This window comes from Callithrix jacchus, chromosome 16 (assembly GCF_049354715.1).
Source record: "Callithrix jacchus isolate 240 chromosome 16, calJac240_pri, whole genome shotgun sequence".
In the NCBI taxonomy this organism is placed as follows: domain Eukaryota; kingdom Metazoa; phylum Chordata; class Mammalia; order Primates; family Cebidae; genus Callithrix; species Callithrix jacchus.
The window spans coordinates 43,615,783-43,641,384 of record NC_133517.1 but is presented as its reverse complement, the minus strand read 5'-3'; the positions used below and the strand labels follow the sequence as shown (position 1 = coordinate 43,641,384).

At 33.8% G+C, this 25,602-nt stretch overlaps 1 long non-coding RNA gene across 4 annotated transcripts in view; it reads right to left on the bottom strand.

The window, feature by feature from the left end:
• Nucleotides 1-9,309: 9,309 nt before the first annotated feature.
• LOC103788537 (uncharacterized) overlaps nucleotides 9,310-25,602 on the bottom strand; it is a 586,955-nt gene continuing 570,662 nt past the window's right edge. For 3 of the 4 annotated variants that reach the window (XR_013528278.1, XR_013528276.1, XR_013528275.1), the window contains 2 exons: nucleotides 17,298-17,430; nucleotides 9,310-9,956 (listed from right to left, as the gene is read on the bottom strand). This is a non-coding gene — a long non-coding RNA (uncharacterized LOC103788537). The remainder of the gene's footprint in view (nucleotides 9,957-17,297; nucleotides 17,431-25,602) is intronic. The other variant, XR_013528277.1, reaches the window with a different exon arrangement.

Sequence of the window (25,602 nt, the reverse complement as noted above, 5' to 3'; positions counted from 1 at the left end):
AGCAGAAATACGGGGAGACTAAATTGCCTAGAGTTTATAAAATGTGTTACGGGTTAGGAGAGAATTGAACAGAGAAATCTAAACTCTGCAAAGCACCCCCATTACTTAGCTGATTACTGATCCTGTGAGGAAACTATAGGAGGCTGCATAAACCTATCTGGAAAGATGCTCCGTGCTCACATAGGAGGAAAACAAGTGTCTATTACCAGCAGCCAGACTGGAAAATCTCATGATTCAAAGGGCATTTCCTAGAGCATGCAAGAAGGAAATAAAGGGACACAGGGTGAGCCCTGTACTAGTCATGCCTCTGTCACTTGACCTCCCATAACCCATGCCCAACAAATCTTCAAAGCCAGACACAAAAGGATAAAAAGGCCTCCAAGTAACTTAAAAGCATCGTCCCAAAAAGGTCGTTTTTTAATATTAATAAAATAAAACCAATGCTAGGAAAGGAAAAATCATGAAATCTGGAATCCAGTAAAAAATAACTATGGATAAAATGGCACAGAAAAATAAGACTCCTAATGTAGAAAAATATAAATCAAAACTAACTCAAAATTGACACAGAATTTAGAATTTGGAACAGAAAGAAGCATGAAAATAATTATTATAATATATTCTTTTTTTTTGAGAAAGATTCTCACTCTGTCACCCAGATTTGAGGGCAATGACACAATCTGGGCTTACTGCAACCTTCACCTCCCTAGTTCAAGCAATCTTCCCACCTTAGCCTCCCGAGTAGCTGGAATTACAAATGCCTGCCATCATGCCCAGCTAATTTTTATATTCTTAGTAGAGACAGGTTTCACCATGTTGGTAAGGCTGGTCTTGAACTCTTGACCTCAAGTCATCTGCCTACCTTGGCCTTTCAAAATACTGGGTTTATAGGCATGAACCACTGCTCCTGGCCTATAACTATATTCTATATGTTTAAAAATTTCAGTGAAGACATGGAATATAAGAAAATGTCCACATGAAATTAGAACTGAAACCACATTGTGTGTGATAAAGCATGTACTGGATGGGATTATTTGTAGTTTACATATTTTAAAAATCAATAACTTCGAACATACTTCTAACAATCCACAGATTGATCGGAAAATAATAACAGAAGCTAGATAATATTGAAGGAAAATTAAACATATGAAAATGTATTAAATACATACAAAAAAGCAGAAAGAAAATGAAAACTTTTAATGGCTATATTTAAAAAGAAAAAAGAAAGTCTTGAATCAATACCACCAAAGCATTACTCTTAAGAGATATGAAGACAAGGGTGAAGTAAAACCAAAGCCAGCTGAAAGAAAAAATTTGAGTCAAAAAATTATAAAATAGAAAATAGAAAAATGATAAAGAAAAGACAATCACAGCAATAAAACTAAAGTTTGGTTTTTGGAAGGACTCATCACAATAAAATAATCCTTCAGCTAGAATCACCAAGGGGAAAAAAAAGAAAAGGTACATATTAATAAAATGAGGAATGAAAGAGAAAAGATCTCTACAGTAATTAAAATTCTTATAAGAAAATATTATGAGAAAATGTATACTAAAAAATCAGACAACTTAACCAAAGTACAAAATTTCTAGAAAAACAAATTATTAAAACCAACTAAAAGTAAATAGAAAATCTGCATATGTTTATAATAAATAATGGATTGAGTTAGTCATGTAAAAGTTCCAAATAAATGAAACATGGATCCCAGGTGGCATCACTGTGAATTTAACAAAGAACTGTTAAGATTTTTACACAAATTCATTCAGAAAAAATGACGACAATAGACACTCCCCATCTCGTTATTTGAGGCTAGTATTAATCTGATGCTAAAGTCAAAGAAATCTTCTCAAGAAAACTACAAATAAATACCACTCATAAATATCGAAGTAAAATCTTTAACATGTTATCAAACTGATCACAGGAACTTACAAAATATGTAATATTTTACTGAAGAATTTTCAATAATATATGTAGATACCCGTCATCTAGGAGCTGGTGTGAATTCCAAACTCCTCTCACTTGAGGATGGGCTTGACTTTAAGAATCTCTTTCAAAGAACAGAGTAGACAGACGGAAAAATAATTACTTTACAGTAGTAAACTTTGGCAAACACTGTATTATCTAAGTGATGAAGGTTAACATCGTTAGTGATGTCATATATATAACGTGCTTTCTGATATAATGTGACAGCAAGAACATTTTACATTGTATAAGATAACAGGTACTAACCAACATTTTATGCATTTCTCCTGGCTAATTGCATTCCTGTATTCACCACTACAAACCACTTTTGGCACCCTAATGCCTCCAAAAATTACAGTGACCCAAAAACTATTAATTTATACTCCAGGAAAGTCTGCTATAATTACAAAAATGCTTTCCTTAGCAAATGTCTCCTCTGCAGGAACTCAGGCTCCAGTGATATTGTAGTTTGCCACCATGAGCCTTTTCTGATTTTTGCAGAAGTAAAGAGAATAATTAGAATCTTACACTGGCAAATAAATTATTAGTAAAAGACAAATGACAACCTTTATTCACAACCCATTGACCTCATGTATCTTCAGTGGGGAGGTAATAGTTTTATTCCTGTGTCCTCATAAAAAGAGGATGCCTTTATATGGTTGAGCACTAGAAGTCTCTACTAAAAATGTCCTGTAAAATTTTGTAAGGGTAAAAACAAATGCCCAAATAAAATTTGTTTGCTCTCTATTGGTCTCACAAATTTTTTACGGCCAATATCCTAAAGTTTTCCTCTCCATATAATTGTTTTAGCAGCATGTATAGGTTGAGCACTGAAGGGCCAACAAGGTTATTCTAATATGTCAATGGAGGAATTTGGCATCTTGAGCAGACTCTTCTGGAATTACATAGCAAATTCACTTTTTTATTAATCTGACTCTGACTTCGAACTCCATTTTTCAGACATAGCATTTCATCTTGTTCTCATGCTCATCATGGAAAGATGACTGCATGCAGGCCTCATCTTTTCATTTGTTGCTGTACATGTGCTCTTTGGTTATCCTCTTGCATTTACCCTGATATTGGCCATGTGCTTTGACTAATGGGACGGTAACAAAATTGACAGAAGTGGAGGCTTTAACAAGTACCTGTAAGTGTCTGCTTTCATTCTTGGACCTCTAACCAATGGGAAAATTAGCCTGGGATTGTTTTCTGAAGATGTCTGAGGAAAGTGTTCCTCTGCCACCCCCCACCCACTTGAAAAGAGCCCTAGTGAAATTAGCTTCAACAGGCTTAGATCAGTAGAATTGTGTGATCAACACAGAAATATGTGAGCAATAATACATTGTGGTTTTAAGCTTCTAGATTTCAGGAGTGTTTTATTACATAGCAATATATACTAATACGTTCAGTCACTTCAGTATTAATAATAGAACCTGTCTCTATATTGCTAACCCTGTATGTGTTTCTGTTGCTATGGAGAGTTTTTGCATAATTGTGATCTGCCTCTGTTCTCAGTCCTCTTTAGAAACTATCATCTTCATTAGCCTCTAATTAAGTGACTAGAAACCACATTTTTATATTATTGAGTCCTGATGCCTATCTAACCAAACTTCTTTATATTTAGATTCATTTTCTTCATTTATTAGTGACGTTTTAGGGTGCACTCACCTCCATATTGGCAACATTATGATCTGTGTCATCATCCTTCTTAGAGATAGATGTCTACAGAAAAGGACTTCTACGTGGTAATTTTGGTATTCTCTACCTTGCCTTTTAAAATAACTAGAACAATTTAAATTCTTTCAAGTCTTTAAAATCTCAAAGTGTGATGTTATTTCATAATGAAAGACAGTTTTATTAGAATATTTTCTCCCATATCTTTCCCTAGTTAGAAACAGCTAAATGAGAAAAATAAATCAAGATTATGGAAAAGCAAAAATAAGATAAAATATACAATCAAGTCAGATCTACTCATAACTAATTCAATGATTATGAACATATTACCTTAGTGAATTGTGCCTCTTATCATATGAAAGCATCTTATGACGTTCAATGTGATTCTAGTGTTGAAATATAAGTACTATTCACACAACTTAGTGATCTAGCTATTTCATACCATGCACATATAAAAAACATGTTCTCTTTTAATATTGGAGAAAAACCCAGGCTATGTTAAATATGAGTGATGATCTATCATCCTCCAACATTACATCTTAAAAAGAACATAAAAAAGAGTTGACCATCCATAATATTGTCTTATAGACTGGCTTCTGCAATGAATCATGGAAGAGGCGATGACATATGTATGTATATATACACGACAGTTGCCATAAAAACATTTTCTCCCAATTCTTCCCAAAATTCCACATCTCTAAAACATTTCTCTTCCCTCCCTTTTTTATTATACCATCGCTCATTAATTTTCTGATATTTTAATTTAACTATGTCTAATTAGTTTCAGATCATCTCAATTTTGTTTCTGTACATTAACGTTGTTTTGCAAAATGAAGACCCAAAGGTTTGATTTGAAGAACCAGAACTCTTTGTAGCTGATACAGGCAGCAGAGAGCACATGAATAATCATATGACAATTTAATTGTTACATTCTAGAAATTAAAGTTTCATAAACCTGTTTAAATTTTATTTCTCTTGGCAATATTCATCTTAATCTTATCTACCTTACCAGAATCATGTCTTCCTTTTTTAGCATGGTCTTATTTTCACTGAGAGTTACTAAACAATTTCTAAAATTGACCCAGTTCTTCTACCCTGGAGTTTGTCAAGTTAAAAGACATGCAGATAGTTTTGATATTCAATATTGAACATAAATCACACATGACTTCTTTTACCCTATGATGATTGAATCCATCATGCTTTCTTTTGTTTGATTTCACATTGAATTAAAAAATGCTCTGAAACTAAAATTTAACTGCTTGAATGCTTTCACAAATAGAACTACATTTTGTGGATAAAATGTAGTAATTTCACAGGTATTTAGTTTTTATATAAAACTAACGGTTTGTAGAACCAGGTTAATCTCCTTAGTAACTCTAGATAATGGGTGAGCAGAATTAATCATTAAAGACAAGAATAATGTAATTTTTGATGGCCTAAATGATAACTAACATCACTGGAGAGGTGATGACATGGTTACCTAAGTACTAGATTCAAAGGATTCTCAGTTGTCAGTAAATAAGAGGGAGAAAATGGAGGTGCTTGGTGAGCATAAGCATGCAATGTTTTTGCAAAAGTGACACCTTTCATCTTTTAATGGAATAATGTGCTTATATATAATATTTAGTATAAAATATATAAGCAATTTATAAGTATTTATTAAGTATATACTTATGCATAACTACCAGATTGGTGGAAAAGTAATGGCAAAAACTGCAATTACTTTTGTACCAACCTAATATATACTTATATATATTTATATATACATATGCAAACTATGTATATGTGAAATATATTCACTTGTACACATATAAATATGCATATACACATATGTATATATACATTCACATATACATACATGAGATAAAATCATGACTGGCCAGACGTGGTGGCTCGCTCCTGTAATCCCAGCACTTTGGGAGGCCAAAGTGGGTGGATCACAAGGTCAGGAGATGGAGACCATCCTGGCCAACATAGTGAAACCTGGTCTCTACTAAAATATAAAAAAATTAGCCAGGTGTGGTGGTGAGTGCCTGTAGTCCCAGCTACTTGGGAAGCTGAGGCAGGGGGATCACTTGAACCCAGGAGGCAGGGTTGCAGTGAGCCAAGATCACTCCACTGCACTCCAGCCTGGCAACAGATCTAGACTCCATCTCAAAAAAAAGTATATATATATAATCATGACTATGAAAGGAGTTAACCAGCTTGCTATAGGCAGACAGTAAGGGAAAGGTACTGGAGAAACTCTGATCAACTCTACAAGTGCTTACACCAGATGTTTTGTGCAGATAAGGGAACTTTTACAGGGCGCTTGCTTAAACATGACCTCAATAGAAAATTCCATTCAGTAACATGTAGGCAATAAGGAAAATAATATGGTGCAGCTCAGACTAAAGGTCCACACGTGCACTAGAAGGATGGGGTGGAGCTGCCAGGAATTTGTGCCATATAGAAATCAGAAACCCAACCTCATCAGCTTTTATACAGAAGCCCTTGTATTCAACTGTGAAGGGGGCAACTGGCAACCTGTTATCAGGATCTGTCCCTTTGCTGAGAGCCTTCCTTTAGCTTGATAAATTCTACTGCACACTCTCTGGTGTTCATGTACTTAATTCTCCCTGGTCATGAGACAAGAACCCGGACCTATTTGAGCTGAGGAAAAAAGATCTTGCATCAACTATTTTTCTATGGGATCATGATAACAGAAGCAACAACAACAAAAACCTAAGAGAACATTAGTATATCTTGGATAATCCGGGTACTTCCAGGATTTTCTCTTGGTTAAACAAAATGCAGTTTGTTTTCAGATAACATATTGCTCAGATAAATGCATGAGATCTCTGTGTCAGGAAAGCCAAAGTTCGAAGTACTGAATGGCCATTTATATCCAAGACCAGGCTGTGTCCAGAAATATTAACTAAAAATAAGTCAGATCATCATCAATCTACATATTTTGAATTAAAAATTTCAATAAGTTTGCACAAGACACTTCTAGAGTATTTCAGTTTAAGCAGAACATTGTGAATCACTAACTAATACATTCTATTTCTACCTGTCCAAAGTTTAATATTGTGGCTGCAATCATCCTGGAGCTCCCGTAGACTAATAGTTAAGTAATCTTGTCCTTATACACAAGCAAATGTTTACAAAAGGAGTTTACATCTTTACTCTCTCCCAGGAGATACTGATTTCTTATAAGTTGTACAATCAGTAACCTTTATCTTTTTATTAAAACCTTGAAAAAGTAGTTTTATGAGTCACACACAGAGGGGGAAACAATTATTGAGCTTCTCATGGAAATTCTATTGTGTAGTCTCAATTCTGTTTATATTCCAGTGATGTATTAGACACTTCTGGATCCTCATATGCAGCAATTAACACTATTGAAGTACAGGTGGAGTTAAAAATCAAATGCATTTTTTGAGTGTGTAAGGTTAAGATGGTTTGAAACTGAATGAATGCCTTTTATGTTTATTTTATATATATGAATTCATTCAATAAATATGTACTAATTGCCTACCATATGCCAGATGTGATGGTAAATACTCTCAACTTCACTGGATTGAAGGAAGCAAAGTATTGATCCGGGGTGTGTCTGTGAGTGTGTTGCCAAAGGAGATTAACATTTGAATCAATGGGCTGGGAAAGGCAGACCCACCCTAATCTGGGTGGGCACTATCTAACCAGCTGCCAGTGTGGCCAGAATATAAGGCAGGCAGAAAAACATGAAAAGAATAGTCTGGCCTAGCATGCTAGCCTACATCTTTCTCCAGTGCTGGCTGCTTGCTGCCCTTGAACATCAGACTCTTCAGTTCTTCAGCTTTCAGACTTGGACTGGCTTCCTTGATCCTTAGCTTGCAGACAGCCTGTTATGTGACCTTGTGAATGTATGAATTAATATTCCTTAGCAAAGTCACATCTATCTATCTATCTATCTATCTATCTATCTATCTATCTATCTATCTAGTCTATATCTCCTATTAGTTCTGTCCCACTAGAAAACCCGGACTAATATACCAGACATACAGAGTTAGGCACTGAGGATGCATACTGTTAAGAAACAATTAGACATTATAGATATATGCATATATATACACCTAAACAGAGAGAGAGGAGAGAGATTAGAAAGTCTACTGAGGCTTACTGGAGAATCTTGAATTTACTCTGCTATAAATGGTTAAATATTAAAAATGTTTAAAGAATAAAATGAGCTTACTAGAAGGTGTTTCAGAGACATAACTCCACAAGCTATAAGAACAATGAATTGGAATAATAAGAGAAAGAATACAGTAGAGAAATATACAAAAATGTAGTTATTTGTTTTCAGCTTTGAGCAGCTGCTATTTGCTAAAAAATCAATAATAAAATGAGCTATGAGGATGAGGAAGTAGGTACATCAAAAACACAAAGTGGTTAAACATCTTAGACATTTTTTCCTAAACAATGTATAAAAGGATCTAGGATCACATATATGGGAATTTAGATATCCCATATATATAAATTTGGTTTAGTGATATTGGTGTACCTGAAAATATACCAATACATTTTGTCTTTTATATTTGGCATCTAAAAAAATACATCAATAAACTTCTTAATGTAAATGTAATATGCCATATTTACAGACACTTGAACATTAAGAATAGCTGTTGGGGTCAGACCCAGAGAAGAAATTGCCTTTGGAATCAGAATAGCTTTGTTTATATTTGAAAGTTCTGCTCCTGACTTGGTATGTGATCTTGGGCAGTTTATCTGACCTCTCTAAATTTTAATTTTTGCATATATAACTTGAGGATGATATATCTATTGCAAAACATTAAATGAAATAATCCATGTAAAGCTATAAGCAATGGATCTGACACATAGAAACTTCTTAATAAATATAATGATTGCATGAGTTATGATCTTCAGTAATAGAGCAGGTTACTTAATTCTTGATTACAAGTGGCTCAAGCAATAAAGTTTTATTTGATTTGATTTCATTGTAAATGATAAAAAAAATCAGAATTAATCTTTGTCAGAGTTGGTTAATTCTGCAGCACAATTATTAAATATTCAGCCCTTTCCATTTTTCTGTTCTGCCTCCTTCAGAGCATTTTCCTGGTCTTTAGTGATAGTACTAAATTAGTTGCAGCATTCTAGCTAGCTTATCCTCTTAGGACTATATTCAGAACCAGAAAAGTTAAAGTCCTTTTTTATTTTCTATCCAGAGAAAGAAAGAAGAGAGAGAGAGAGAGAGAGAGAGAGAGAGAGAGGAAATAACAGTAATAAAAATAAAGAAAATTTAAGGTAAGTTCTTCAGAAGACTTTCCCTAACAAACTGTCACAGGATAACGTCAAAACTTATGCCTTGATCACCCACTCGCAAAGGAGTGTTAATTGCCATGATTGGCATATAACAACTAGCTTGCATTTGCCAACCTTAACATCTTAGGGGTAGGGAGGAATACACCTCCTATTAGTATTTTGACCCCTGAGACCTGAATAAAACTGAGATTTATTAGACAAGAAAGAAAAGAGAATTGCTGCTGAGTGGTTAATAAATTGTGTTTTGTGTGATAAAACTTTAATGGTGACGATAGTGACATGCCATTCAGTAATCTCCAAAAATGTTCCCAAGAAATCTTAGTCGGTTAAGGTTGTACACAGAAGTATCACATAATATGTTTAAAATATTTTACTGATGCATTTTGCATTTTTATTAACTTTTAAAAATGTATATTTTCAGCCTGTCCCATCTTATTAGGCAATAAGACCAACAGAGGAATACACACACACACACACAATAATTTGCTTGTATTAAATAAAGATATTAAGAGCTTTAAGATACCTTTCATTGAATTAATGTCACAAAGTCCTAAAATATCTTTATTTTCTAATCTTATACTGCTATCCTACACTTTCCTAGTTGTCACATTTTTATAGTTACATGGCAATTCTTTTAAATATGACAAATTGGGGTGCTATAAAGTCCTGACTAATAATGATTATAATAGTTATGCATGAGCAATTATAATATTAATAGTAAAATAAGTAGAATCTCATGAGTTAACATTATTACTTTTGAAATAATTAGATAAAATTTGATTTTAGGATAATATAGCAATAAGGACTTCCTATTTTAACCTTAGGCATGATGTGCTTCCTTTGTAACACTTCTCACACATTTGTAACACTTTTTGTAATACTGATCACATGTTATTAGGTGCCGTCTATCAATCCTATTCCATGAGAATGAAGACCAATATTATCATGTTGGCTGTTCTGGTTTCAATAGCAAGTAGTTAGCCTGGCATGGTAGAGAAATCCACAGAACATAGGAGGAAACCTGTGAGAAGAAAAAGAAATTCTGATTAATCAATGAATAATCAAAACATATCTGCTTATTCAAGAATATTTCTTTAGAAAGCTAAGATTATCTTCATATTTCCTGGAAATAAGATACCAATGGAAAATTACCCTTGAACAAAAGTTTGATGATTACCAATACATTCACAAAGAGTTTAGTCATATATGAAAGTCATTTGAGGCCTCAGAGTTATGTAAATCAGAATATGAAGATTGGAACCCTCTACAAATAGATAAGAAGTGTTTACTATCTCAAGATCCAATGAAATCTCAATTATATGTAGAAAAAATCTGTACGGTATATAGTGACCCTTTTTTTAGGAGCTAGGAGTAAATAGCTCCTTATCTCCACTTTAAAGGTTTAGTGATATTAAGACTTCATTTAAAATACTCTATCCTCTAACACTTGGCCATAGTTAATCACTTTGGGGGTTGGTAAAACCTGGTCTGGACGCCTTTACCATGATTTCAAAAATCAAAACTAGATTAAGAGAGATAGTCCTTCTGTGATGGTGGAGCTCCATGATATGAAAGTGTGTACATATTTATTTCCTGCAATATGAAGTAACTTGTTCTGAGACAATGCTGCTGACATTGGTGAGAAACCAAGAGAGTTGGGGAGTGAGGAGTCTAGTGATTGTGATTCACTCGGTTCTGGTTGGTGCAACCTCAGTCTTCTTGTTAGAAGAGGTATGCCAGCATCCTTCCAAGAATGTATTCCTTGTAGATTTTAGTCTATGCATATTATGTTTGTTATTTGAATCAAAGGTCCAGAGACTGTATTTATTATTTATAAAAATGTATTCTCAATTTTCTGGCTTTTTATTATCAGCTGCCGAACTTTGCTATTTGCTGAACACCCAGGCAGGCTGCTGCCCCAGGAGAAGCATTTGCTGGGTCTTTCTGTACGGAAATCTCATTTTCCAGGTTGGTGCATAGCTCCTTTCCTCATCTTCATTAAGCCTTTTTCTCAAATGTCACCTTCTTACGGAGGCCTTTCCTGAGCCTGATAGATAAAACTGCACACAATTAACAACCTGTCCCACACTGCGGCAAAGCAAGTAAAACCAATGAAACAGCATCATCTCTCCCTTTTGCTATGTATTTCTTTCTTTTTATTAGCCTCATCTTTCATTAGAATATCAGATCGATAAGGTCAGACATTTTTGTGTCATTTTTTCTTTTTTTTTATAAAGAACAATTAAAATAGTGTCTGGCATGTAATAGTCACTCTATAAATATTTGGTGAATAAAAACAAGCAAATACTTATAAAATAAACCCATCTTAATAAATTATATTTCTTCCTGTACAATTAGCCATAATCTTAATATTAAATGACAAATTCCTAAATGTATATCAAATCTTTTTCACCAATAGTAAGCAGTCATGCTGTAAACTTGCCACAACACAAATTGAAGTGAAATCATTACAAGTTAAACATTGCCATGTGATTAAAATTAAAATATTCCTTAGCTTATTATTTAACCACCACTGCATTACGTATTTAAACATAAGATCTCTTTCATATGCTACACACGTATATCTACTATGTGTGAAGTAATATTGCTTTTTATACCTTCTAAAGCATTATTGTTACATACTTGAAAGTAAATTGTGATTAGATAACAAATGTAAAGACAGAGCTCTATGCAGTCATAAAAGAAAAATGATTTACAGAGGGAAAGAGAACTGGATTTAAGGATTAAAAACAGATTTGTATCCAGCTTTATTATTTGCTTTACATTCTTGGGAAAGATATATTCTCTTTGAGTTTTAACTGCGTAATCACTATAATAAAGATAAGACCAAATAAATAATATGTAAAGATACTTTGTAAGCTGTCTAAATCTCTCCAAATATAAACATTTAAAGGAAAATGTTTTTCAAAACTTTGTTCTGATTATTATAATAATTATTATTGACATCACTTTAGTAAAAACACTTCACATATACTCTCTTAAGAAAGTTTTTTTTTTTTTTTTTTTTTTGAGACGAAGTTTCGCTCTTGTTACCCAGGCTGGAGTGCAATGGTGCGATCTCGGCTCACCGCAACCTCTGCCTCCTGGGTTCAGGCAATTCTCCTGCCTCAGCCTCCTGAGTAGCTGGGATTACAGGCACGCACCACCACACCCAGCTAATTTTTTTTGTATTTTTAGTAGAGACGGGGTTTCATCATGTTGACCAGGATGGTCTCGATCTCTTGACCTCGTGATCCACCCACCTCGGCCTCCCAAAGTGCTGGGATTACAGGAGTGAGCCACCGTGTCCAGCCCCAAGAAAGTTTTAAGAGTACAAGACAGTATTGTAAACTATGGAACAATGTTGTCCAGCACATCTCTAGAACTTTTATTCATTTTGCATAACTGAAACTTTATACCATTGAAAAGCAAGTTCCATTGTCCTCTCGCTGGAAATCCCTGGAAATCATCATTCTACTCTCTATTTCTATGAGTTTAGCTACTTTAGATGCCTCAAGTAAGTCAAATCATTCAGTATTTGTCCTTCTGGAACTGGCTTCGTGGACGTAGCATATTATCTTCCAGTTCATTCATGTTGTCGTATTGGCAGGATTTCCTTCTTTCTTAAGACTGAATAATATTCCATTGAGTGTATAGATCACATTTTCTTTACTCTTCCATGTGTCCATGGACATTTAGGTTGTTTTTATATGTTGGCTATTGTGAATAATGCTACAATGAACATGAAGGACAGACATTTCTGAGATACCTTAATTTTTTTTTAAGTGATATCATTACAAAAAAAGTCTATTAAAATGTTTAACATTTTACTTTTGTATGACATATTTCTGTGTTGTAATCCCAAATAATAGCTATTGGTTGGATTGCCTTGAGTTTATCAAATGTAATTAATATTTTATTTCACTCATTTTCTAAGTGGTTTGATTTAGCTACTATAGAAAGAAACCTTACTGTCTATAAGTTAGCAAGAATCCCCTTAACATATTCACTTGCAATCTTATTTTTCAGGTTTTTATTTTATTAATCTAATAATTTGGGGTCTTTAGATAAGTTGGAAGACAAATCAGTATCAGCAATTGAGGCTCAGTAAACAAGTTCCATAGCATGTATGAAACTGAAGAGAGACTAGGTGAGAGCACTTATTCTAAATGAAGTCATGATAACATGGATATTAGAGCTGGTAGAATACATCCTTTCACGCTTGCCACAAAGTGTATATAAAAAATGTTTAAAAAAACAACAAAATTCTAGGTGACCTAATAATACCGATACTCTGATTAAAATCTTAGATGTTAGATTACTGAATTTAAATTTATGCCATGAAAATTAAATTGTGCCTCAGGGTCTTCCTTTGTGAAATGGTAATATAATGGCTACTAAGATATTGGTTGGGAAGATTCAACAAAATAATATTCATAACATGCCTAATATAATGGCCTATGTGTAGGACACACTCAGCATTTATTTATTTTCTCTTCGTTCTAGCCATTATTCCAGATGTTTCTTGCATTGGCTTGCAACAAACTACATATCCAATGGGAATTTTAAAATACAACAGTAAATTATTTTTACATATAAGTCGAGAAGTCCTACTGGGGTAAGATCATTCAAGCAATGTGCATGCCATGGTTGGGCAAGGATCTGCAGTGGAAATTAAAGTGGGTTTGTCACAAAGATTCCTCACATGGCGTAATAAAGAAACTATATTATTTGATATTTGAAACTCAAAATGTTTTTATTAATAAACAAATGGAGATACAATGTATATGTTAAATGCTGGATATAAATTTGGACTTCACCAAGCAGAAAGAGCTAAGGGACTGCTAGTCAAGTGAAAAGCACTGGGGTGGGAAAACACCTTCCCAGGCTCTGGGTATACAGGAAAGGGTCATATGCAGCACGACATGCTTACAGCTTTCAGTTCACCTTGAGACCTGTTTCTGCAGCTCAGCGGGGAAAGTGCTAGTAAAACTAGGGGATAGATGTCCTCATTGCAATTTGAATTTATTGTACAAAGCCTATCTAGACACAGTGACAAAAAGAGGTGAAGAATAGAGCAGCACCCAAAAAGGAGCTGGCAGAGGAACTCATGAGTATAAAAGCAAGAAATTTGCCAGGATGCAGGATATATACAGGACTTGTAAAATGTTCCCTTCAAGCTAAACTTGTCAATATCTTTTAGGGGTAGAGAATCTCTCCGATAAAATCTGGAATACGTCTAGCAAAATAATTATCATATATATCAGTAATAAATATGTAACAGCCGTAATTAGCTAATTAGATAACTAGAGAGGTTCTGGATGAGAAAGGATGCAGTTAGATGGAAAGTACAGATTTAGGACAAATAAACAGAAAACACTTGTCTGTCACATCTAAAGATCCTAATGTCTGTATCTGGAAGGTACATAAAATTAGACTCTATCCCCACCATCTCCCACATCCCCAAAAAACAGGAAGGAAGAGAGAGACAGAAATAATGAGCATTGTTAGTAAAAAGCAAAAATTGTAAATCTAAAGACAGCTACAGATGTCCTGTGCCCATGATGATCAAGGGACTTTTGCACTTTCTAGCACCATATTTTTTTTAATAGTTTTTTGAGGAACAGGTGGTGTTTGGTTACATGAACAAGTTCTTAAGTGGTGATTTCTGAGGTTCTGGTGCACTCATCCCCCTAGTAGTGTGCACTGTACCTAATGTGTAGTCTTTTATCCCTTATCCCCTCCCACCTTTTGCCCTGAGTCTCTAAAGTCTATTGTACTACTCATGCCTTTGTGTCCTTATAGGTCAGCTTCCATTTGTGAGTGAAAACGTACGGTTTGGTTTACCATTACTGAGTTACTTCATTTAGAATAGTAGTTGCCAATTCCATCCTGGTTGCAGTGAATGCCATTATTTCATTTATTTTTATGGCTGAGTAGTATTCCATGGTATAGTCATATTCGTTTTCCACTTGTTTATTGATGGATATTTGGGCTCGTTTTATATTTTTGCAAGCATGTGTTGTGCTCCTATAAATATGTATGTGCGGGTATCTTTTTTGTATACTGACTTAATTTCCTCTGGGTAGATACCCAAGAGTAGGGTTGGTGGACCAAATAGTAGTTCTTGGAGTTCTTTAAGAAATCTCCATACTGTTTTCATAGTGTTCTACATAGTGGTTATACAAGTTTACATTTCCACCAACAGTGTAAAGTGTTCCCCTTTTATCACATCTATGTCAACATCTATTATTTTTTTTATTTTTTGCTTATGGCCATTCTTGCAAAAGTAAGATGTATCACATCGTGGTTTTGATTTGAATTTCCCTGACAATTAGTGATGTTGTGCACTTTTTCATGTTTGCTGGCCATTTGCATATCTCCTTTAGAGACTTGTCTATTGATGTCCTTAGCCAAATTTTTGACAGGACTTTTTTTCTTGCTGAATTTGTTTGAGTCCTTGTAGATTCTGGATATTAGTCTTTTGTTAGAAGTATAGACTGCAAAGATCTTCTCCCACGCTGTGGGTTGTCTGTTTACTCTGCTGATTCTTTCTGTTGCTCTACAGAAGCTTTTTAGTTTAAGTCCCGCCTATTTATCTTTGTTTTGTTGCATTTGCTTTTAGGTTCTTAGTCATAAAGCCTTTGCCTAAGTCAATGTCTAGAAGGGTTTTTCCAACATTATCTTCTAGAAATTTTATGGTTTTATGCCTTAGATTGTAAGGGTCTATTAATTACCTTGAGATAAGTAACAATTTTTTGCCAGACTGAAAGAAAATAGTTTAAGTTGATGGCTATAAGAAGTAAAAAGAGCAGATATTTGGAATATTCTAATCCAGGATTTTAATTTAATACATGCTAAATATTTCCAATTTACTTTACCTAAGCCTCTGTTTCTATATTTATAAACTGCAGATATACTATGATTGGGATTATTAAATGAACAACATAGGTAAGCTTCCTAATAAGATTCATAGAACTGTTAAATATTTTATATTTCCTACTTCTAAAAAATTAACTGTACTACATATAAACAAATTGAAGTTTCATATATTTATATAAATATGCTTCCATAATTTTTTCTGAAAGTAACATGGTATGTTTGATGGTAATGACCAGTACAGAATAATCTACTTAAGACCCTTAGAATACCAAAGTGGTTATTACAATTTAGGAAAGATACTTTCACTTTCAGAATACACTTCCCATTAAATACAACAGTTAACAAACTTTGGTATCACTTCTTTTAGCTTGGTGCATAGATAACATCTAAATATAAACATAGATATTTATAATATACATTAATGAATATATATATAAAGTACTTTAAATATAATCTCTGGCAATTTACTTAATCTCCTTGTCACAGCATTCTAATTTCTGAAATAAAGGAAATACCATTATGTCACAAAGGAACTAGTATTTATATATATATATCATTTAAAAGAATGAGTAACATATATTAAGGGCAATATAAATATGTGTTACAATTATTACAAGCAAAGTTCTAAAATATTGATTTTAACCTTTGGTCACTTATTTAAAATATGCTTATTTCATTTTAAATTATTTGTAATACATTTTAACTACATTCTATGTTTTATAGAAAGTGATAATAGTCTAGTTTTTCACTTCAATGAATAAATCATTGCTGTCAAATATATATCTAGTGCTTCATAAATGCCATGTATTGTTCTGCACATGCTATCTATGTTAGCACACATAATCTTTATAATCTCTCTATGATTTACATACACTATTATGATGTTCTTGTCACAGATAACAAAATTAAGGCCCAGAGAGGCTAAGTAAATTGCCTGAGTCACATAGCCAGAAAGTGATAGAGGTGAAATTTAGGCCACTGTGGTCCCAAAGTTCATATTCTTAATTACCGTGCTACATGCCTAAGCAAAACTATAGCATTTCAGGGAATATTGATGGCCAATAATACAGAACAATTGCATATTTGTTCAGAAGTAATGTAATCTATCAAGAAAAAATATCCCTTCTCTTGCCTTTTCTCAAGTCTTCGAAGCCAGCAATTACCTTGGTCTTTTAGTCTCAATTTCTGTTCTTGCCTTACTGTCCCAAGGTAACTTTCACTTCTTGGTTACTGAATTTCTTCCTGAGATTGCCAAATAATCAAATGTTATTGGTTATTCTGCCTGATCAAGTCATCTTATTTAAAACAATGCACTAGTGGTAATTTACATATTTACAGCTTGTCCCTTAATTAGGTTCAAGCTGCCTGATTTCCAGATATTGAAACTGCTAGTCTTGTGCAGCAGTTATACTTTAGTTTTACCTACTGAGTGGATGACTGCTTTGTATCCTGAGGCATAGCCCCAATATCAAACACTCACCTAGATCAGTAGCCCACATGTCACACACTGATCTCCACTCCAACAGCTAAGAGGGTTACCATGATCCCAGCACTGCTGTCAAGATGGGCATTTTCCACCAATGCCATCCTATCTTTTGCTTCCATAGCATGGTCTACAAAATGAACAAAATGCTTCACGTTAAACTAATTAAATATTCTGAATTTGGATGCTTTTAATGTCATGATTTCAAATATTTATATGAGGTAAAAATTTATTCATTTTATTAATTTGAAAATATATTTGTATTATATTAGTATAAATGTATAATCCAATATATAGTTGTACACAGTAAAGAGAATTTTGCTCAGATAACATTTTTTAATGCCTGCATTCTTTAAGTCTTATATTATTCGGCATATAAACATTAACACTTAAAGTAGATTTTCAGTTTTCTTTTCACTTTATGTTGTTCTCTCTATTTATTCTTTCATTTGAGTCCTTTCTTTCATATATAAAATATATCCTCAAGTAAAAAAAAAGATCTTATTTCTACAAGATTCCAAATTTTCTCTAAATGTTCTTTTTTTTGTCATAGAGAAAGCATTTCACACGCAGTAAAAAATGCTTTGTGGATCACATTAGAATATTTTATCAGATTACATTAAGTGAAGAAAAGGAACTGTAAAATTCACTTAGATTTACTTCATTTGTTGATAATGACATCAATTATCAATTCCTGGTTGCTTTATTAGTATAAGACTTATTCGAAAGCACTGACTCAGCATGTGCACTGCATGTGAAAATGAATGCTATTGGGAATACGTAAAAGCTTAATATTCTGAACATGCCCATCAATCACTGAAAGAGGATTAAAATTCACTACACATTTCGCAAATCTGAATATTTAAATTGCTAATTGAACTTTAACAATTAGAAATTGTTATTCTAATTTAATTGTTAACACAAATAAAAAATGTTTACTTAAATATGATTATTCAAGAGATTTGATGGTCAAGTAATAGATTCTACTTATGTCTATTAATTAGGCATACATTCCTGGTTTCCAGGGACTAAAATTCTGCTCAGAATAGAGTAGTAATGAATAAATTTGAATATTTATTTTTAGTTTGGTGGTTGAAATAATTTTATTCCTTAAAATGGAAGGTATTTATTGAAAAATAACCACAGAGAACATTAAAATTGCACCATTCTATATTACGCAAAAATACCCAAACTATCAGGAATTGAAAACAAAGAACTCAGTCATTTAATTCCCACCTTGCTTTTATTTTGGAAAATATAATATTCATTTTTGTTCAAATGACTATAGGACTTTGTTTGACTTTTCTCTTTTTTCCTTTTTCTACTAGAATTGTATATATGCAATCTTATTAACAAATTCTTGGAAGCTAATAAGCAAATGTAATTGGGTATTCTGCCTAATAAAATCAGTTTAAACAATGCACTAATGATAATTTGTATATTTAGAGGTTATTCCTTAATTCAATTCTGTATTTTAAAAATTTTCAGCCCTTATTTATAATTGAGAAACTAATTTAGAAGTTCAAAGTATAAATTACTTTATCTAAAAAACATGTCTTTCTTTAAACATATTTTTAGAAAATTAAAACCTCACTAATAATGTTGACCAAAATATTCATAAATGATGAATTATATCTCAAAAGCAAAAATAATATCATTAAAAACAATTAAATTTGTCATTTCGACCACACAACTCAAAAAAATAACATTTTCTGTATCATATCAATGAGAAAACTAAAGATAAAAAATTTAGATATGTCTAAGATTATGAAGCTGATGCAAACTACTACTCTGTAGGTTCCTGGCCTTCTGCTCAAAAGGGTTATTTTTTATTGTGTGGAACAAGTATGCAAGAATGTTTTCTTATGAATTATGAACTATCCCATAAAGTAACAGAAACTACCAATAAACTCTGTCATAAACTGACACTCTCAGTAATGGTAGGTAGTATTGTAGTTTCAGCTGTTTGGGCCTGTTGCTTTCCTTTTAGTAACTTCCAGTCTCCTGATGCATTTTTCAGGTACATACTGCTGACAGTTTTTATGATCTGAAACAGTTGGGGGAAAGTGTGGAAGCACAGCAGAAGGTAGTGGAAGAGTTCAGGATGCACATGGTATTTCACTGCTGATTTTGTTCTGAGATCAAGGATATCTGATCCTCTCCTGACTTTGAGTTTACCCATCAAATGCTATCAATCTTTGTTACTTTCCTACTGACAAAAGGGAGCATATATATCTTTAGTCCTCTTTTGTTATTTGTTTGCTAAACAAATGATACAGAAAATATTTGTCTTCCTTCTCAGAAAGCATATTTACATCTTTTATTATTGTTTATTTAAGCTATTCCAGCTGTTCAGACTGCAAAAAAAGTTAAGTATTTCTCGAAAAATAGTTTGAAATTTGCCTAGTCTTAACTTTATAATCATAGTAGTGACTTATTTGCCCTGCTGTGAACATAAAAGCAAAAGCTATATAAACTTCCACAGTGATATGGGTTGGCTCTGGGTCTCCACCCAAATCTCATCTCAAATTTTAATCCCCGTGTGTTGAAGGAGGGACCTGTAATCCACAGGAGTAGAGGGAGGGAGGTGACTGAATCATGGGGGCTGCTTTTTATGTGCTGTTCTCATAATAATGAGTGTGTTCTCAAGAGATCTGATGATTTTACATGGGCCTCTTTCCCTGTCACTCTTCTCTCTCTCGTCACCTTGTGAATAAGTGGCCTGCTTCTCCTTCTGCCATGATTTTAAGTTTCCTGAGGTTTCCCCAGCCTGTGAGTCAATCAAGCCTCTTTCCTAGTAAATTACTTAGCCTTGGAAATTTCTTTATACCAGTGTGAAAATGGACTAATACACACCCCCATCCCAGATAACACACAAACACACATATTTTAATTAGCTTAAAAAAACCCTCAATTATGGGTACCAGATAAAAGTTGACAGGCAAACAATTTGTGCATGTATAAAATGTAACACCTCTATTTTTTTTATGTCTCAATCTCTTTTTGAAGCTACCTTTCTACTCACATGTGAATTACCCAATTAGCCTCTTAAAAAGAAATTGTCAGTGATTTATCAGTCATTTCAGTCACATGAAGATTTTGAAACCTACCCAATATTCCCATAGACAACTTTTTTTTGCATAAACATAGAAACCAAGCTGATTTAAAGCTTGAAACTCACCAGATCCATGAGTTCTTAAAAGCTATCAAAGAATGATGGTTTCCCAAAACCTAACATGCAATAAAATATATTTTTTAAAAAAAGCTGTCAAGGAACTGAAACTCACCAGACCATCTCACCCAAGCAATGAGAAGCCACCTACTTATTCATCGTGATTGACTCCTTCCCCCTTCAGAGTTCCTGTTTTCCAATACAGTTACATTTCTTCTCTCCTATATAGGTCTCTAATTTAAGTCAGTCAGGGAGATGGATTTGATACTGATCGCCCATCTCCTCAGCTGCATCAGTTCATTAAAGCCATCTCACTTGGCAATAATTGCCTCAGTGATTGGTTTTCTGTGTGGCAAGCGGTAGTACCTAGGCTGAACCCCTGATGTTGCTGTACAATTTCTTTGTCAGTATTTCTTGAGACAGCACCTGCTCCACAGCTATCTTCTGCTGACTCCTATGGCTCCCATGTTTCATTCTCTATTGGATCCTCCTGTCACAACTGTGGGACACCTTCCTTTGCTAACTTCTTTGCCTTTATTTGGGCCATAAAGAAAATGACTGATCAATGGCTTGGGAGAAGAAATATTTTGTGCCTGCCTGGATGCCATCTGAAGTCATTATTCTGTGAGTGTTCTGATACAAGGATGATCTCGTGGTTTCATCAGTGGGCTCGTTGTTTCCTGGATCTTCAGTTGGGAAATAGACCCAAATCCTCTTTAGTCTAAATTTTCCCAAAATTGACTGGAGGTTTTAATCCCAATATCCTTTCTACCTAGGGGAAAAATCAAAGGGCTCCTTCTCAGGCATGACAAACCTTAAGTCCTTCTAGCAAATTTCATGCTGGCCTGTCTCCCATCCCTAAAGAACCTACATACTTTCTTAGATTACAGAATGTTAGGAAAGGATGATTTTATCCCTTTCTGCTTTATTGTTGAGCCAGGGTTTCACTCACGGGTATTCACAAAATGCTTTCCCTTTATACTAATTCTTATGAACTGAATTGTGATCCCACAAAACTCATATGTTGAAGTCCTAACTACCAATACCCCAGAACATGACTGTATTTAGAGATAAGACTTTTAAAGAGGTAATTAAAGTTATAAGAGGTTGTATGGATGGGCCCTAGTCCAATCTGACTTGTGTTCTTATAAGACACTTGAACATGCAGAGACCCCAGGGAAGCACAGGGACAAGGGGAAGACCCATGTGAGGATGCAGGAAGCAGCTATTGGCAAGCAAGGAGAGAGGTGTCAGGAGAAAGCAAACCTGCCAACATCTTAATCTTTGACATCCAGCCTCCAGAAAATTGTGAGAAAATTAATTTCCATTGTTTAAACCATCCAGTCTGTGATTTTTTTTTAAGTTGGTCTAGCAAACTAATACATTAATTTTTCAGTTTTCAGTTTTCTGATTTTCTTTTGAATTTGAAATGCTGGACATTGACTGTTCTTTTTCTTTTCTTTCTTTTTTTCAAATTTTTGCTATATCATTTTTAATCCTTGATGAATCACTGAATTATTTCAAATAAGTAGGGACTAGATCATGTAGCAGAAGCTAGGAAAACAGATGAAACTTCATGAATATTTTGATATTTCAGTGCATTATAGGTTATGTACAAAAGAGCTATTATAAGTCAACATTTGCAATAGAGTTCTGAGCTATAAACATTAAATCCAACTCTGTAACCAGAAAAGAGTATTTAGTTTACAGGACGAAATTTACAGCAGGATCAGAAATTCAACAGGATTTAAATTCTCAACCAAAAGCTTTAGTTCCTGAATAAAATTTACAAATTATCTAGCTGACTCCACCTCATTAAGATTATTAAACATTATGCAGAGGGAATAAGTAATTTGCTCAAGGTACAAAAAGCTGGCTTGTAGAGGAGAGATGAAAATTGAACCTAGGTCACTTATGAAGTATGTCTCCTTTTTACATTTATTACATTCCAACTAACACAAACTAAGCTGAAGAGTAAGAGTAAAAACACTCATATTAAATTGAAAGAAAGAGGAAGATGCATCTATGAAGATTAAACATTAGAAAAACGAACCATGCCAAAGAGATACATATCCAGAAGATTTTAAAAGGAGGTTTCATATATCATACAATCTATGCAGTATTCTTCTATGATTATTTTCCTGCTTTGTAACTTCAGTTCTTCTCATTTGTCTTCATGGCATGAACGTCATCTCTAACAAACCATATGTGGTAACTTCAACATACCATATCTAGTTAGTCTCCCTCTTTCATGGACTAATGGTTGTTAAATGGGCTCGCTGATACATGTTACATGGCATTGTGCACTGAGTAACAGATTGCACTTTCAAACTGACTGTTTTAATTTTTGAACTTGGAAGTGTACAATGTAATGTACCTCAAGGAAGCAAGTTAAGTATAAAACAAGCCTTGTGACTTACTAGAAATTTTAGTCATTAACTAATGACAGACATTAGCTGTAGAGTTAGAGAATACTGAAAAGCAGCCTTTACAAGTCATGTACCATTAACATGGAGGCAATTCCTATTATGTTACAGAGAGCACTGCATCATTGATCAATAAAAAGAAAAACACTTTAAATGAGCAAACTTGATTTGTAAGTGACTTTCTAAAAGAAATGCTTTTCTTTCATCTCATGTAAATGTGGCTGTCTCACACAACGGGTCAAATTATCAGCCGAAATGAGTGACAATGACTAACAAAGTGGGGTGAAGCAGTCTATTTTGTTCATTTTGGGGTTTCTGGTTTTTATTTGTGTTTTGATAATAATAGGGATGATAAGTGCCTGGTTACAAATTGAAAGATAAAAAGGATGATGTTTAATAATCAAATACTCTAAGAAATTTGAGTAATTTTGCATTACCAACAGTAAAATACAATCTAAAAAGTGATCACCACTGGCATACCTACAATTCTGTTTTACTGTAAAAAGAGTATTTGATATAAGGATAATATCAAGATATTTTAAATTAATTCTTGATTTTCATTTATCACAAGATAATTATAATAATCTCAAATGATGCAACATAAAATACAATTTGGTCACACAGCTATGATAACTTCATTATTTAAAATCTAAAGAAGCTTGAAATAAATATTTGATGTCTGTCCTTCATGCAAAAATATGAGATTTATACAGAAAGGAGTCTATATAGTTTCAACAAGAAACAATTTGAATAGTTCATAAAACAATCAGTAAAACTTACTGAACACCTCAAAAAGACAAAAACAAGAAAAGATAGACTCTTCTGGAATAAAAGAAATTCTTGAAAGAGCTCAACTGAATAGGTTTAGCTCTTCCTTTCAAACTCAGAAATCAGAAGTCAAGAATATAGTGAGTTGTTGACATCAGGCTTAAGGCTAAATTTGATAAAAAAACTCTTGTAATGGGTAGTGTAATTACGTCTCATACAATATTTGGGACACATTTTTAAAGTATGTTTTAACCTGAAATTCAAATTTAACTGGGTGTCCTGTATTTATATGACAAACTTGGTTTAAAAAGTACACAGTCCAGATACTGGGTGCTTCACAGGAGTCGATAACATAATGGGTTGTTGACATCAGACATGAAGAGAGTATTTTCTTCAGTCCTTAGAAGGGTTGGGCACTATTAACTTATGTGCTTTGGTAGAAAAGCTATTGGTAATTAAAAAATTGATGCCCACTAACAGAAGCCCCTATCAGTCCTTTTTTTTTTTTTAGGAAGTGTCTCACTGTGTCACCAGGTGCCAGGCTGGAGTGCAGTGGCGCCATCTCGGCTCACTGCAACCTCTGCCTCCCAGGTTCAAGCAATTCTCCTGCCTCAGCCTCCCGAGTAGCTGGGACTAGAAACACTCGCCACCACGCCCAGCTAATTTTTGAATTTTTTATTAGAGAGGGGGTTTCACAATGGTCTCGATCTGTTGACCTCGTGATCCACCCTCCTTGGCCTCCCAAAGCGCTGGGATTACAGGAGTGAGCCACCACGCCCAGCCCTATCAGTCCTTTTAAAAAAGCGACCTAAAGAGGACAGATAGCAGGATCTCTTCGAGGAAGAAATTAAGGAAAACACAATCAAGTAAACAAAACAAAAATTAACGTCCAGCTTTGATTATATTCAGTTTTAATTTGGATTGCTGGATTTAGAACATAAATATATATGGTATCTAATTAAATTTAAAATTTAAATGCCAAATAGATTCTTAAATGTAATCATGTCTCATGCAATATTTGAGACACATTTATATTTTTAAAGTATGTTTTAAACTGATTCAAATTTAACTGAGTGTACTGTATTTTATCTGGCAAACCTGGTTTAAAGAGTACACAGTCCAGACACTGGGTGTTTCACAGGGGTCAATAATGTAATAGGTTGTTGACATCGAGGTTAAGGCTTAATTTGATCAAAAATCTCCTTCAGTGGGAAGATGCTCTACCTTGGGCCATTGTTGAGGGTGGCATTTTCAGTGTTTTCCAGTCCATGGCCTGTCAAGGGGCCCCAGATAAAAGAAGAAAATATCAGCAACCTCGTCCTGTAGCTTGCTGAATCACCAGTAGTTAGGAGAGAACACTAAAATACCCAGGAATTTGGATAAGTAGGAACTTAATAGTAATACCTTTGTTATATTATGAAAAGAGCTTCATATAATTTTATGAAATTATGTTTATGTTATATAAGTACCACCTCAATAAATTATCAAACAAAGACACACTAGAGAATTTAAAGCTGTTTTCTGGTCCTCATTCAGTGAGCATGTCTCCATAGACAAGCTTTCTTTTAAATCTTCTTTCCTGAGGACATCCATAATATATATTTTTTCTTTTCAATTTTGATACAATTTTAATTTTTAGTATTAGCTCTCTTAAGAGGATAAGAAAAAGATGGGAAAGGTCAGCTGATGGATAGAATTTTGCAGAGATTTTTATAGAGAGTCAATTGAAAGTTACAATGAATATAATATAGGGATATTGAGTATATCTTGATTTAAAAATGTTTAATCAATTAGGTTTAACTATTACAGAAATTTCTGGCTTAACATGTTTTAAACTGAATTATCTGTGTACTTTGTTTTCATAACTAAAATATAATGTCTGTGTTAAATATTTATGGTAGTTTGGTCTTAAAAATAAATAAATCAGTGAGAGCTA